Consider the following 13,721-nt stretch of genomic DNA (forward strand, 5'->3'; position numbering starts at 1 on the left):
GGCCCCCCCCGCAAAAATTAAAAGATACCAAATGTATGAAACCTCAGTTATGTTAGGCATGGGCTGATTAGTCATGAATCCATCGAGATGTCTTATTTAAGAGGAACGAGTGGGCGATTTTAAGTTAAAATGGTCCTGAAGTAAGAACCAGATGTCTTATAAAGATCACTATTAGCTACCCCCACGAGGTATGGGCCCGGTGCGAAGAGGGGGATCCCTGCCGAGCGGGTTGCTGGTTTCACGCGGCATGGTGATTAAGCTCGTGATCTAATGGAGTGACCATAGGATATAATGGAAATAAAAATATTAGGGGACATATAATATGTAAGAGCATGCATATTATGTAATATGTAAAATTAATGATAATTAATACGGGCTTTAACTTATCGTATGGAAAATAAATGAATGCACAATAATACATAGCATGTATATATGAATATTTACAAGGAGAGACTAAAATATTAATATGTATATGTATATGTGTATGTGATGTGTACAGTAAAATGTTTTTAAAACAGTTACTTTTAATACTGACATAGCACTGTGATGTTGTGGTAATTGTACAATAAGCTTTTTTCCAAGGAATAGTTTATGTAGAATTCCAGCTTTGGGTGTTGTTGGTGAGGTTTAATGTCTCTTCCTTGAGTCTTAGGGAGGAATGGGGTTCTCCTTTTCCGGTTTACAAGACCGGAGTATTTTGTTATACTACAAAGACTCTTCATTTTAAGAGTTTATTTTCAATAAGGCTGATTGTTGGCATTAGCACTAAGATCAGGAGGAAGTATAGAATAGATGCTAATTGGCCTACAATGATGTATGGGTGTTCTACAGGTTGGCCTCCAATTCATGTTAGGGTTAGGAGGTCTGCGATTAGAGTTCAAAATAAGAGTTGGCTAAAGGGTCGGAATATTATGCTTCGTTGTTTAGATGTTTGAAGTATTGGGATAAAGATTAGGATAAGGATAGAAAGTAGTAGTGCTAGTACTCCTCCAAGTTTATTGGGAACTGATCGTAAGATTGCGTATGCGAATAGGAAGTATCATTCTGGTTTGATGTGTGCAGGGGTGCTTAGTGGATTTGCTGGGGTATAGTTATCAGGGTCTCCTAGTAGGTCAGGGGTGAATAAGGTTAGTGCTAGTAGGGTTAGGATTAAGAGTAGGGCGCCTAGGGTGTCTTTAATTGTGTGATAAGGGTGGAATGGGATTATATCTATGTTGGATGGGATTCCTGTGGGGTTATTGGATCCTGTCTCATGTAGGAACAGTAGGTGAACAGCTGTTAATGCTGTGATGATGAATGGGAGGATAAAGTGGAAGGCAAAAAAATGTGTTAGTGTTGCTTTGTCTATGGAAAATCCGCCTCAGATTCATTCTACTAGGGTAGTGCCGATGTAAGGGATTGCTGATAGGAGATTAGTAATGACGGTTGCGCCTCAGAATGATATCTGTCCTCAGGGCAGGACGTAGCCTACGAATGCGGTGGCTATAACTGTTAGTAATAGGAGTACACCAACGTTTCATGTTTCTTGGAATATATAAGAGCCATAGTATAGGCCACGTCCGATGTGGGCGTAAAGGCAGATGAAGAATATGGAGGCTCCGTTTGCATGTAGATAGCGGATGAATCAGCCATAGTTGACGTCTCGACAGATGTGTGCGACTGATGAAAAAGCAGTTGAGGTGTCTGGTGTATAGTGTATTGCTAGGAATAAACCTGTTAGGATTTGTATGATTAGGCAGAGGCCTAATAAGGAACCAAAATTTCATCATGAGGAGATGTTAGATGGAGTGGGTAGGTCAATGAATGCGTCGTTGAGGATTTTTATTAGTGGGTGTGTTTTTCGGATGTTGGTCATTAGGGTTCTTGTAGTTGAATTACAACAATGATTTTTCATGTCATTGGTCATGGTTGGAGTCCATGTGAGAATAATGGCAATATATATTGTTTTTACTATGAGCACTATTTTTGTGATTAGTCTTGTGGGGGTTTCTTCAAAACCTTCACCAATTTATGTTGGCTTAGGGTTGATTGTGGGTGGTGCTATGGGATGTGGAGTTGTTTTTAGTTTTGGGGGCTCATTTTTAGGTTTAATAGTATTTTTAATTTATTTAGGAGGAATGTTAGTTGTGTTTGGTTATACAACGGCCATGGCTACTGAGCAATATCCTGAGGTTTGGGTTTCTAATAAAGTTGTATTTGGGGGATTTCTTTTAGGTCTAGTGTTAGAGTTATTAGTGGTGATGTATGTTTTAGAGGGTGGGAAAGTGAATATTGTGTTTGAGTTTAATGGGTTGGAGGATTGAGTTATTTATGATACAGGGGATTCTGGATTTTTTAGTGAGGAAGCTATGGGGATTGCTGCGTTGTATAGTTATGGCACTTGGTTGGTTATTGTTACTAGATGGTCTTTGTTTATTGGTGTAGTGGTTATTATAGAGATTACTCGGGGTAATTAAATAGTAGTATGCTGAGGGTTATAGTGATGAGGAAAGATAGGAAGTAGAGTTTGATAAGTCCTTTTTGGTTTGAAGTTAGTGTGGAGGCTTTTAGTTGAATGAGAGCTGTTGTTTTTGGTAGAGTTGTTTCTATTCAGGTTAGTTCTAGTAAGGAGGTTACGAGCTTCTGGCTTATTGTTAGAATTAGATGGGGAGGTAAGCGGTGTATGATTGTAGGGAAGTAACCTAGTAGGGTAGAAAATTTAATAGAGTTTGATGAGTAGGGATATTTTAGGTTTTTTGAGTAGGTATTAATTTCGAATGCGAGAATAAAGCCTAGGGTTGTTACTATGAGGGCTGTTACTTTTAGATACAGAGGTATAGTCATTAGAGGGGTGTTTATTGGGGGTATCCTGTTGGAGAGGATGAATCCGGCAAAGATGCTTCCGATTAATAGGCGTTTAATGGGGTTGATCAGTATGGGGTCTGTTTCATTAATGCTTATGAGAGGAGGGAAGCGAGGTTGTTCTAGTAGAGTAAAAAAAATGATACGAGTGCTGTAAATAGCTGTTATGGAGGTGGCGATTAGTGTTAGTAATAGGGCTCAGGCGTTGGTATAAGAGGAAGTGGCGGTTTCAATGATGAGGTCTTTAGAATAGAATCCTGTGAGAAATGGTATTCCTGTTAGTGCGAAGCAGCCGACGATTAGGGCGGTTGTGGTAAAGGGAAGAATTTTGTATAATCCTCCTATCTTTCGAATATCTTGTTCATTATTTAAATTATGGATGATAGAGCCAAAACATAGGAATAGCATGGCTTTGAAGAAAGCATGTGTACAAATGTGCAAGAATGTTAGGTGTGGTTGGTTGAGGCCTAGTGTCACTATTATTAGGCCAAGATGGCTGGAGGTGGAAAAAGCAATGATTTTTTTGATATCATTTTGGGTTAAGGCACAGATAGCTGTGAATAGAGTGGTAAGGGCACCTAGAGAAAGTATTATTGTTTGAATAAGTTTGTTATTTTCTGTTAGGGGGTAAAAGCGGATAAGTAAGAAAATTCCTGTCATCAGGCCCGTAGCAACATAATGAGTGGATTCACATACGATGATTCTAAGTGAAATAAGTCACACAGAAAAAGAAACATCATAAGATATCACTACTACACGGAATGTAAACTTGGCTACACAGGAACTGAATTACAAAACAGAACAGGGTCTCAAATGTAGAAAACCAACTTATGCTTCCTTAAGGGGAAAGGTGAGTTGGGGTGCTGCATAAAACCAGAGATTGAAATTAGCACAGATACCATTCCATAAGCCAAATATGTAATAGACAAGAGCTACTCCTTGCTTAACGAAGTGGACTCAACACCCCATATTAAAAGCCTAAGAATATACCTGACTAGTAAGAATCTTAAAACCTATGGATTTATATGTCTCCGAAAGAGAACAAAGCATCTGTACAGCGGCATAAACACAGCAGTGATAGGATTGGTGAGGTTCGGTGAGCAAATGCAGACCCTTTGAAGTCATATTGCATGGTACCCATTCCATGGGTCTCAACTCTCCAGGTTTAAGGGATTCTTCTTTCAGCTAAATCATGCATGTGGAACCCAGAGTATGATCCACCGTGTGATCGGGAAACGTATTCAAATGTGTCTCAGTTTTTTTCCCCTGGTACTCGGGTGCAACATTCCAGACGCTTTACTAACACTCTCCCCACTTGGAGAGTCAGTGCCTTTAACCTCCTGTTTGGCCCAGTTTGCAATGTCTGCGGAAGATGAACAGGAATAGGGAGAACCAATGAGAGACTAGCTGGAGGTGTCTGGACGGGCAAATTTAACTCTCATTTCCCACCAGGAAGAGGAATTAACCAAAGGCTCAGAGTGCCATGCCAGAACCACACTAGGGCCTGAAGCAATCCTGCAGTGTTGCGGCCAGCTCACAAGAAAGTGAGTTGAAGAAAGGAGCTCAGGGGCACTGTCATTCACAAACCTGCAGAGTTATAAATGACAGCTATCGTCCAAAAATATATTGAAGTAAGGCTGCCAAGAGGACTTGAAAGCGGGGCAGAATTGCAGGAAACCGATTTCAGGAGGTAGACTGGAATTGCATGTAAAGCATAGGAAAAGAGGCAGAACGTCCACAATGATGCACTTGGCCAAAAAGGGCGTATGCGTTTTTTCTTGAATATATTCAGAAAAAAACGCATACGCCCTTTTTGGCCAACCAAGCAAGCTTGCAAAGGAAATCTGCACTACAATGAAGTCTCACTGCCCCCTGGTCAAAAGGGCCATCTGAAAAAAGTGTAAAATCCAGAAAGGCAGGACAGGCCATGGAGAACTGGGAGCCTTGCTATGCTGATGGGTGGGATGTAAATTGCCAACAGCCACTCTGTAGAAGTGTATGGTGTTTCCTGAAACATCTAAAAAACAAAGCAACAGAGTCTAGGGCACTTCCAATTATGGTCCTATAGTTTAGGGAAATTAAAATCAAAAAGACACAGCCACCCCAAAGTTTGGGACGGCTCTGTTTAAAAGAACCTCGTTTACGGTACAAGTTCAATATCACAGAAAGCGAAAAATGGATAAAGAAGTTGTGGTACTTACGTACAATGCAATATCACTCAGCAATGAAATCTATGTCATCAGGCCCGTAGCAGCATAATGAGTGCATTCAGGTACGATGATTCTACGTGAAATAAGTCACACAGAAAAAGAAACATCATAAGATATCACTACTACACGGAATGTAAACTTGGCTACACAGGAACTGAATTACAAAACAGAACAGGGTCTCAAATGTAGAAAACCAACTTATGCTTGCTTAAGGGGAAAGGTGAGTTGGGGTGCTGCATAAAACCAGAGATTGAAATTAGAACAGATACCATTCCATAAGCCAAATATGTAATAGACAAGAGCTACTCCTTGCTCAACGAAGTGGACTCAACACCCCATATTAAACGCTTAAGAATCTACCTGACTAGTAAGAATTTTAAAACCTATGGATTTATATGTATCCGAAAGAGAATCAAGCATGTGTACAGTGGCATAAACGCAGCAGTGATAGGATTGGTGAGGTTCGGTGAGCAAATGCAGACCCTTTGAAGTCATATTGCATGGTACCCATTCCATGGGTCTCAACTGTCCATGTTTAAGGGATTCTTCCTTCAGCTAAAACATGCATGTGGATCCCAGAGTATGATCCACCGTGTGATCGGGAAACGTGTTCTAATGTGTCTCAGTTTTCGTCCCCTGGTACTCGGGTGCAACATTCCAAACGCTTTACTAACACTCTCCCCACTTGGAGAGTCAGTGCCTTTAACCTCCTGTTTGGCCCAGTTTACAATTTCTGCGGAAGATGAACAGGAATAGGGAGAACCAATTAGAGACTAGCTGGAGGTGTCTGGACGGGCAAATTTAACTCTCATTTCCCACCAGGAAGAGGAATTAACCAAAGGCTCAGCGTGCCATGCCAGAACCACACTAGGGCCTGAAGCAATCCTGCAGTGTTGCAGCCAGCTCACAAGAAAGCGAGTTGAAGAAAGGAGCTCAGGGGCACTGTCATTCACAAACCTGCAGAGTTATAAATGACAGCTATCGTCCAAAAATATATTGAAGTAAGGCTGCCAAGAGGACTTGAAAGCGGGGCAGAATTGCAGGAAACCGATTTCAGGAGGTAGACTGGAATTGCATGTAAAGCATAGGAAAAGAGGCAGAACGTCCACAATGATGCACTTGGCCAAAAAGGGCGTATGCGGTTTTTCCTGAATATATTCAGGAAAAAACGCATACGCCCTTTTTGGCCAACCAAGCAAGCTTGCAAAGGAAATCTGCACTACAATGAAGTCTCAGTGCCCCCCGGTCAAAAGGGCCATCTGAAAAAAGTGTAAAATCCAGAAAGGCAGGACAGGCCTTGGAGAACTGGGAGCCTTGTCATGCTGAGGGGGGGAGTTGAAAATTGCCAACAGCCACTCTGGAGAATTGTAAGGTGTTTCCTGAAACATCTACAAAACAAAGCAACAGAGCCTAGGGCACTTCCACTTATGGTCCTATAGCTTAGGGAAATTAAAATCAAAAAGACACAGCCACCCCAATGTTTGGGACGACTCTGTTTACAAGAACCTCGTTTACGGTACAAGTTCAATATCACAGAAAGCGAAAAATGGATAAAGAAGTTGTGGTACTTACGTACAATGCAATATCACTCAGCAATGAAATCTATGTCATCAGGCCCGTAGCAGCATAATGTGTGGATTCAGGTACGATGATTCTAAGTGAAATAAGTCACACAGAAAAAGAAACATCATAAGATATCACTACTACACGGAATGTAAACTTGGCTACACAGGAACTGAATTACAAAACAGAAGAGGGTCTCAAATGTAGAAAACCAACTTATGCTTGCTTAAGGGGAAAGGTGAGTTGGGGTGCTGCATAAAACCAGAGATTGAAATTAGAACAGATACCGTTCCATAAGCCAAATATGTAATAGACAAGAGCTACTCCTTGTTCAACGAAGTGGACTCAACACCCCACATTAAACGCCTAAGAATATACCTGACTAGTAGGAATCTTAAAACCTATGGATTTATATGTCTCCGAAAGAGAATCAAGCGTGTGTACAGCGGCATAAGCGCAGCACTGATAGGATTGGTGAGGTTCGGTGAGCAAATGCAGACCCTTTGAAGTCATATTGCATGGTACCCATTCCATGGGTCTCAACTCTCCAGGTTTAAGGGATTCTTCCTTCAGCTAAAACATGAATGTGGAACCCAGAGTATGATCCACCATGTGATCGGGAAATGTGTTCAAATGTGCCTCAGTTTTCGTCCCCTGGTACTCGGGTGCAACATTCCAGACGCTTTACTAACACTCTCCCGACTTGGAGAGTCAGTGCCTTTAACCTCCTGTTTGGCCCAGTTTGCAATTTCTGCGGAAAATGAACTGGAATAGGGAGAACCAATGAGAGACTAGCTGGAGGTGTCTGGACAGGCAAATTTAACTCTCATTTCCCACCAGGAAGAGGAATTAATGAAAGGCTCAGCGTGCCATGCCGTAACCACACTAGGGCCTGAAGCAATCCTGCGGTGTTGCGGCCAGCTCACAAGAAAGCGAGTTGAAGAAAGGAGCTCAGGGGCACTGTCATTCACAAACCTGCAGAGTTATAAATGACAGCTATCGTCCCAAAATATGTTGAAGTAAGGCGGCCAAGAGCATTCGAAAGCGGAGCAGAATTGCAGGAAACCGATTTCAGGAGGTAGACTGGAATTGCATGTAAAGCATAGGAAAAGAGGCAGAACGTCCACAATGATGTACTTGGCCAAAAAGGGCGTATGCGTTTTTTCCTGAATATATTCAGGAAAAAATGCATACGCCCTTTTTGGCCAACCAAGCAAGCTTGCAAAGGAAATCTGCACTACAATGAAGTCTCACTGCCCCCAGGTCAAAAGGGACATCTGAAAAAAGTGTAAAATCCAGAAAGGCAGGACAGGCCATGGAGAACTGGGAGCCTTGTTATGCTGATGGGCGGGATGTAAATTGCCAACAGCCACTCTGGAGAAGTGTATGGTGTTTCCTGAAACATCTAAAAAACAAAGCAACAGAACCTAGGGCACTTCCACTTATGGTCCTGTAGCTTAGGGAAATTAAAATCAAAAAGACACAGCCACCCCAAAGTTTGGGACGGCTCTGTTTACAAGAACCTCGTTTAGGGTACAAGTTCAATATCACAGAAAGCAAAAAATGGATAAAGAAGTTGTGGTACTTACGTACAATGCAATATCACTCAGCAATGAAATCTATGTTATCAGGCCCGTAGCAGCATAATGAGTGGATGCAGGTACGATGATTCTAAGTGAAATAAGTCACACATTAAAAGAAACATCATAAGATATCACTACTACACGGAATGTAAACTTGGCTACACAGGACCTGAATTACAAAACAGAAAAGGGTCTCAAATGTAGAAAACCAACTTATGCTTGCTTAAGGGGAACGGTGAGTTGGGGTGCTGTATAAAACCAGAGATTGAAATGAGCACAGATACCGTTCCATAAGCCAAATATGTAATAGACAAGAGCTACCCCTTGCTCAATGAAGTGGACTCAACACCCCATATTAAACGCCTAAGACTATACCTGACTAGTGAGAATCTTAAAACCTATGGATTTATATGTCTCTGAAACAGAATCAAGCGTGTGTACAGCGGCATACTTGCAGCAGTGATAGGATTGGTGAGGTTTGGTAAGCAAATGCAGACCCTTTGAAGTCATATTGCATGGTACCCATTCCATGGGTCTCAACTCTCCAGGTTTAAGGGATTCTTCCTTCAGCTAAAACATGCATGTGGAACCCAGAGTATGATCCACCGTGTGATCGGGAAACCTGTTAAAATGTGTCTCAGTTTTCGTCCCCTGGTACTCGGGTGCAACATTCCAGATGCTTTACTAACACTCTCCCCACTTGGAGAGTCAGTGCCTTTAAACTCCTGTTTGGCCCAGTTTGCAATTTCTGCGGAAAATGAACAGGAATAGGGAGAACCAATGAGAGACTAGCTGGAGGTGTCTGGACGGGCACATTTAACTCTCATTTCCCACCAGGAAGAGGAATTAACCAAAGGCTCAGCGTGCCATGCCGGAACCGCACTAGGGCCTGAAGCAATCCTTCAGTGTTGCGGCCAGCTCACAAGAAAGCGAGTTGAAGAAAGGAGCTCAGGGGCACTATCATTCACAAACCTGCAGAGTTATAAATCACAGCTATCGTCCAAAAATATATTGAAGTAAGGCTGCCAAGAGGACTTGAAAGTGGAGCAGAATTGCAGGAAACCGATTTCAGGAGGTAGACTGGAATTGCATGTAAAGCATAGGAAAAGAGGCAGAACGTCCACAACGATGCACTTGGCCAAAAAGGGCGTATGCGTTTTTTCCTGAATATATTCAGGTAAAAACGCATACACCCTTTTTGTCCAACCAAGCAAGCTTGCAAAGGAAATCTGCACTACAATGAAGTCTCACTGCCCCCAGGTCAAAAGGGACATCTGAAAAAAGTGTAAAATCCAGAAAGGCAGGACAGGCCATGGAGAACTGGGAGCCTTGTTATGCTGATGGGCGGGATGTAAATTGCCAACAGCCACTCTGGAGAAGTGTATGGTGTTTCCTGAAACATCTAAAAAACAAAGCAACAGAACCTAGGGCACTTCCACTTATGGTCCTGTAGCTTAGGGAAATTAAAATCAAAAAGACACAGCCACCCCAAAGTTTGGGACGGCTCTGTTTACAAGAACCTCGTTTAGGGTACAAGTTCAATATCACAGAAAGCAAAAAATGGATAAAGAAGTTGTGGTACTTACGTACAATGCAATATCACTCAGCAATGAAATCTATGTTATCAGGCCCGTAGCAGCATAATGAGTGGATGCAGGTACGATGATTCTAAGTGAAATAAGTCACACATTAAAAGAAACATCATAAGATATCACTACTACACGGAATGTAAACTTGGCTACACAGGACCTGAATTACAAAACAGAAAAGGGTCTCAAATGTAGAAAACCAACTTATGCTTGCTTAAGGGGAATGGTGAGTTGGGGTGCTGTATAAAACCAGAGATTGAAATGAGCACAGATACCGTTCCATAAGCCAAATATGTAATAGACAAGAGCTACCCCTTGCTCAATGAAGTGGACTCAACACCCCATATTAAACGCCTAAGACTATACCTGACTAGTGAGAATCTTAAAACCTATGGATTTATATGTCTCTGAAACAGAATCAAGCGTGTGTACAGCGGCATACTTGCAGCAGTGATAGGATTGGTGAGGTTTGGTAAGCAAATGCAGACCCTTTGAAGTCATATTGCATGGTACCCATTCCATGGGTCTCAACTCTCCAGGTTTAAGGGATTCTTCCTTCAGCTAAAACATGCATGTGGAACCCAGAGTATGATCCACCGTGTGATCGGGAAACCTGTTAAAATGTGTCTCAGTTTTCGTCCCCTGGTACTCGGGTGCAACATTCCAGATGCTTTACTAACACTCTCCCCACTTGGAGAGTCAGTGCCTTTAAACTCCTGTTTGGCCCAGTTTGCAATTTCTGCGGAAAATGAACAGGAATAGGGAGAACCAATGAGAGACTAGCTGGAGGTGTCTGGACGGGCACATTTAACTCTCATTTCCCACCAGGAAGAGGAATTAACCAAAGGCTCAGCGTGCCATGCCGGAACCACACTAGGGCCTGAAGCAATCCTGCGGTGTTGCGGCCAGCTCACAAGAAAGCGAGTTGAAGAAAGGAGCTCAGGGACACTGTCATTCACAAACTTGCAGAGTTATAAATGACAGCTAACGTCCAAAATTATATTGAAGTAAGGCTGCCAAGAGGACTTGAAAGCGGGGCAGAATTGCAGGAAACCGATTTCAGGAGGTAGACTGGAATTGCATGTAAAGCATAGGAAAAGAGGCAGAACGTCCACAATGATGCACTTGGCCAAAAAGGGCTTATGCGTTTTTTCCTGAATATATTCAGGATAAAATGCATACGCCCTTTTTGGCCAACCAAGCAAGCTTGCAAAGGAAATCTGCACTACAATGAAGTCTCACTGCCCCCTGGTCAAAAGGGCCATCTGAAAAAAGTGTAAAATCCAGAAAGGCAGGACAGGCCATGGAGAACTGGGAGCCTTGCTATGCTGATGGGTGGGATGTAAATTGCCAACAGCCACTCTGTAGAAGTGTATGGTGTTTCCTGAAACATCTAAAAAACAAAGCAACAGAGTCTAGGGCACTTCCAATTATGGTCCTATAGTTTAGGGAAATTAAAATCAAAAAGACACAGCCACCCCAAAGTTTGGGACGGCTCTGTTTAAAAGAACCTCGTTTACGGTACAAGTTCAATATCACAGAAAGCGAAAAATGGATAAAGAAGTTGTGGTACTTACGTACAATGCAATATCACTCAGCAATGAAATCTATGTCATCAGGCCCGTAGCAGCATAATGAGTGCATTCAGGTACGATGATTCTACGTGAAATAAGTCACACAGAAAAAGAAACATCATAAGATATCACTACTACACGGAATGTAAACTTGGCTACACAGGAACTGAATTACAAAACAGAACAGGGTCTCAAATGTAGAAAACCAACTTATGCTTGCTTAAGGGGAAAGGTGAGTTGGGGTGCTGCATAAAACCAGAGATTGAAATTAGAACAGATACCATTCCATAAGCCAAATATGTAATAGACAAGAGCTACTCCTTGCTCAACGAAGTGGACTCAACACCCCATATTAAACGCTTAAGAATCTACCTGACTAGTAAGAATTTTAAAACCTATGGATTTATATGTATCCGAAAGAGAATCAAGCATGTGTACAGTGGCATAAACGCAGCAGTGATAGGATTGGTGAGGTTCGGTGAGCAAATGCAGACCCTTTGAAGTCATATTGCATGGTACCCATTCCATGGGTCTCAACTGTCCATGTTTAAGGGATTCTTCCTTCAGCTAAAACATGCATGTGGATCCCAGAGTATGATCCACCGTGTGATCGGGAAACGTGTTCTAATGTGTCTCAGTTTTCGTCCCCTGGTACTCGGGTGCAACATTCCAAACGCTTTACTAACACTCTCCCCACTTGGAGAGTCAGTGCCTTTAACCTCCTGTTTGGCCCAGTTTACAATTTCTGCGGAAGATGAACAGGAATAGGGAGAACCAATTAGAGACTAGCTGGAGGTGTCTGGACGGGCAAATTTAACTCTCATTTCCCACCAGGAAGAGGAATTAACCAAAGGCTCAGCGTGCCATGCCAGAACCACACTAGGGCCTGAAGCAATCCTGCAGTGTTGCAGCCAGCTCACAAGAAAGCGAGTTGAAGAAAGGAGCTCAGGGGCACTGTCATTCACAAACCTGCAGAGTTATAAATGACAGCTATCGTCCAAAAATATATTGAAGTAAGGCTGCCAAGAGGACTTGAAAGCGGGGCAGAATTGCAGGAAACCGATTTCAGGAGGTAGACTGGAATTGCATGTAAAGCATAGGAAAAGAGGCAGAACGTCCACAATGATGCACTTGGCCAAAAAGGGCGTATGCGGTTTTTCCTGAATATATTCAGGAAAAAACGCATACGCCCTTTTTGGCCAACCAAGCAAGCTTGCAAAGGAAATCTGCACTACAATGAAGTCTCAGTGCCCCCCGGTCAAAAGGGCCATCTGAAAAAAGTGTAAAATCCAGAAAGGCAGGACAGGCCTTGGAGAACTGGGAGCCTTGTCATGCTGAGGGGGGGAGTTGAAAATTGCCAACAGCCACTCTGGAGAATTGTAAGGTGTTTCCTGAAACATCTACAAAACAAAGCAACAGAGCCTAGGGCACTTCCACTTATGGTCCTATAGCTTAGGGAAATTAAAATCAAAAAGACACAGCCACCCCAATGTTTGGGACGACTCTGTTTACAAGAACCTCGTTTACGGTACAAGTTCAATATCACAGAAAGCGAAAAATGGATAAAGAAGTTGTGGTACTTACGTACAATGCAATATCACTCAGCAATGAAATCTATGTCATCAGGCCCGTAGCAGCATAATGTGTGGATTCAGGTACGATGATTCTAAGTGAAATAAGTCACACAGAAAAAGAAACATCATAAGATATCACTACTACACGGAATGTAAACTTGGCTACACAGGAACTGAATTACAAAACAGAAGAGGGTCTCAAATGTAGAAAACCAACTTATGCTTGCTTAAGGGGAAAGGTGAGTTGGGGTGCTGCATAAAACCAGAGATTGAAATTAGAACAGATACCGTTCCATAAGCCAAATATGTAATAGACAAGAGCTACTCCTTGCTCAACGAAGTGGACTCAACACCCCACATTAAACGCCTAAGAATATACCTGACTAGTAGGAATCTTAAAACCTATGGATTTATATGTCTCCGAAAGAGAATCAAGCGTGTGTACAGCGGCATAAGCGCAGCACTGATAGGATTGGTGAGGTTCGGTGAGCAAATGCAGACCCTTTGAAGTCATATTGCATGGTACCCATTCCATGGGTCTCAACTCTCCAGGTTTAAGGGATTCTTCCTTCAGCTAAAACATGAATGTGGAACCCAGAGTATGATCCACCATGTGATCGGGAAATGTGTTCAAATGTGCCTCAGTTTTCGTCCCCTGGTACTCGGGTGCAACATTCCAGACGCTTTACTAACACTCTCCCGACTTGGAGAGTCAGTGCCTTTAACCTCCTGTTTGGCCCAGTTTGCAATTTCTGCGGAAAATGAACTGGAATAGGGAGAACCAATG

At 42.5% G+C, this 13,721-nt stretch overlaps 1 pseudogene; it reads right to left on the minus strand.

Annotated features, from left to right (window-relative positions):
- Positions 1-402: 402 nt before the first annotated feature.
- LOC125964185 (cytochrome b-like) lies at positions 403-3,496 on the minus strand (annotated as a pseudogene).
- Positions 3,497-13,721: the final 10,225 nt, after the last annotated feature.

The sequence above is a fragment of the Orcinus orca genome, chromosome 4 (assembly GCF_937001465.1).
Source record: "Orcinus orca chromosome 4, mOrcOrc1.1, whole genome shotgun sequence".
In the NCBI taxonomy this organism is placed as follows: Eukaryota; Metazoa; Chordata; class Mammalia; order Artiodactyla; family Delphinidae; genus Orcinus; species Orcinus orca.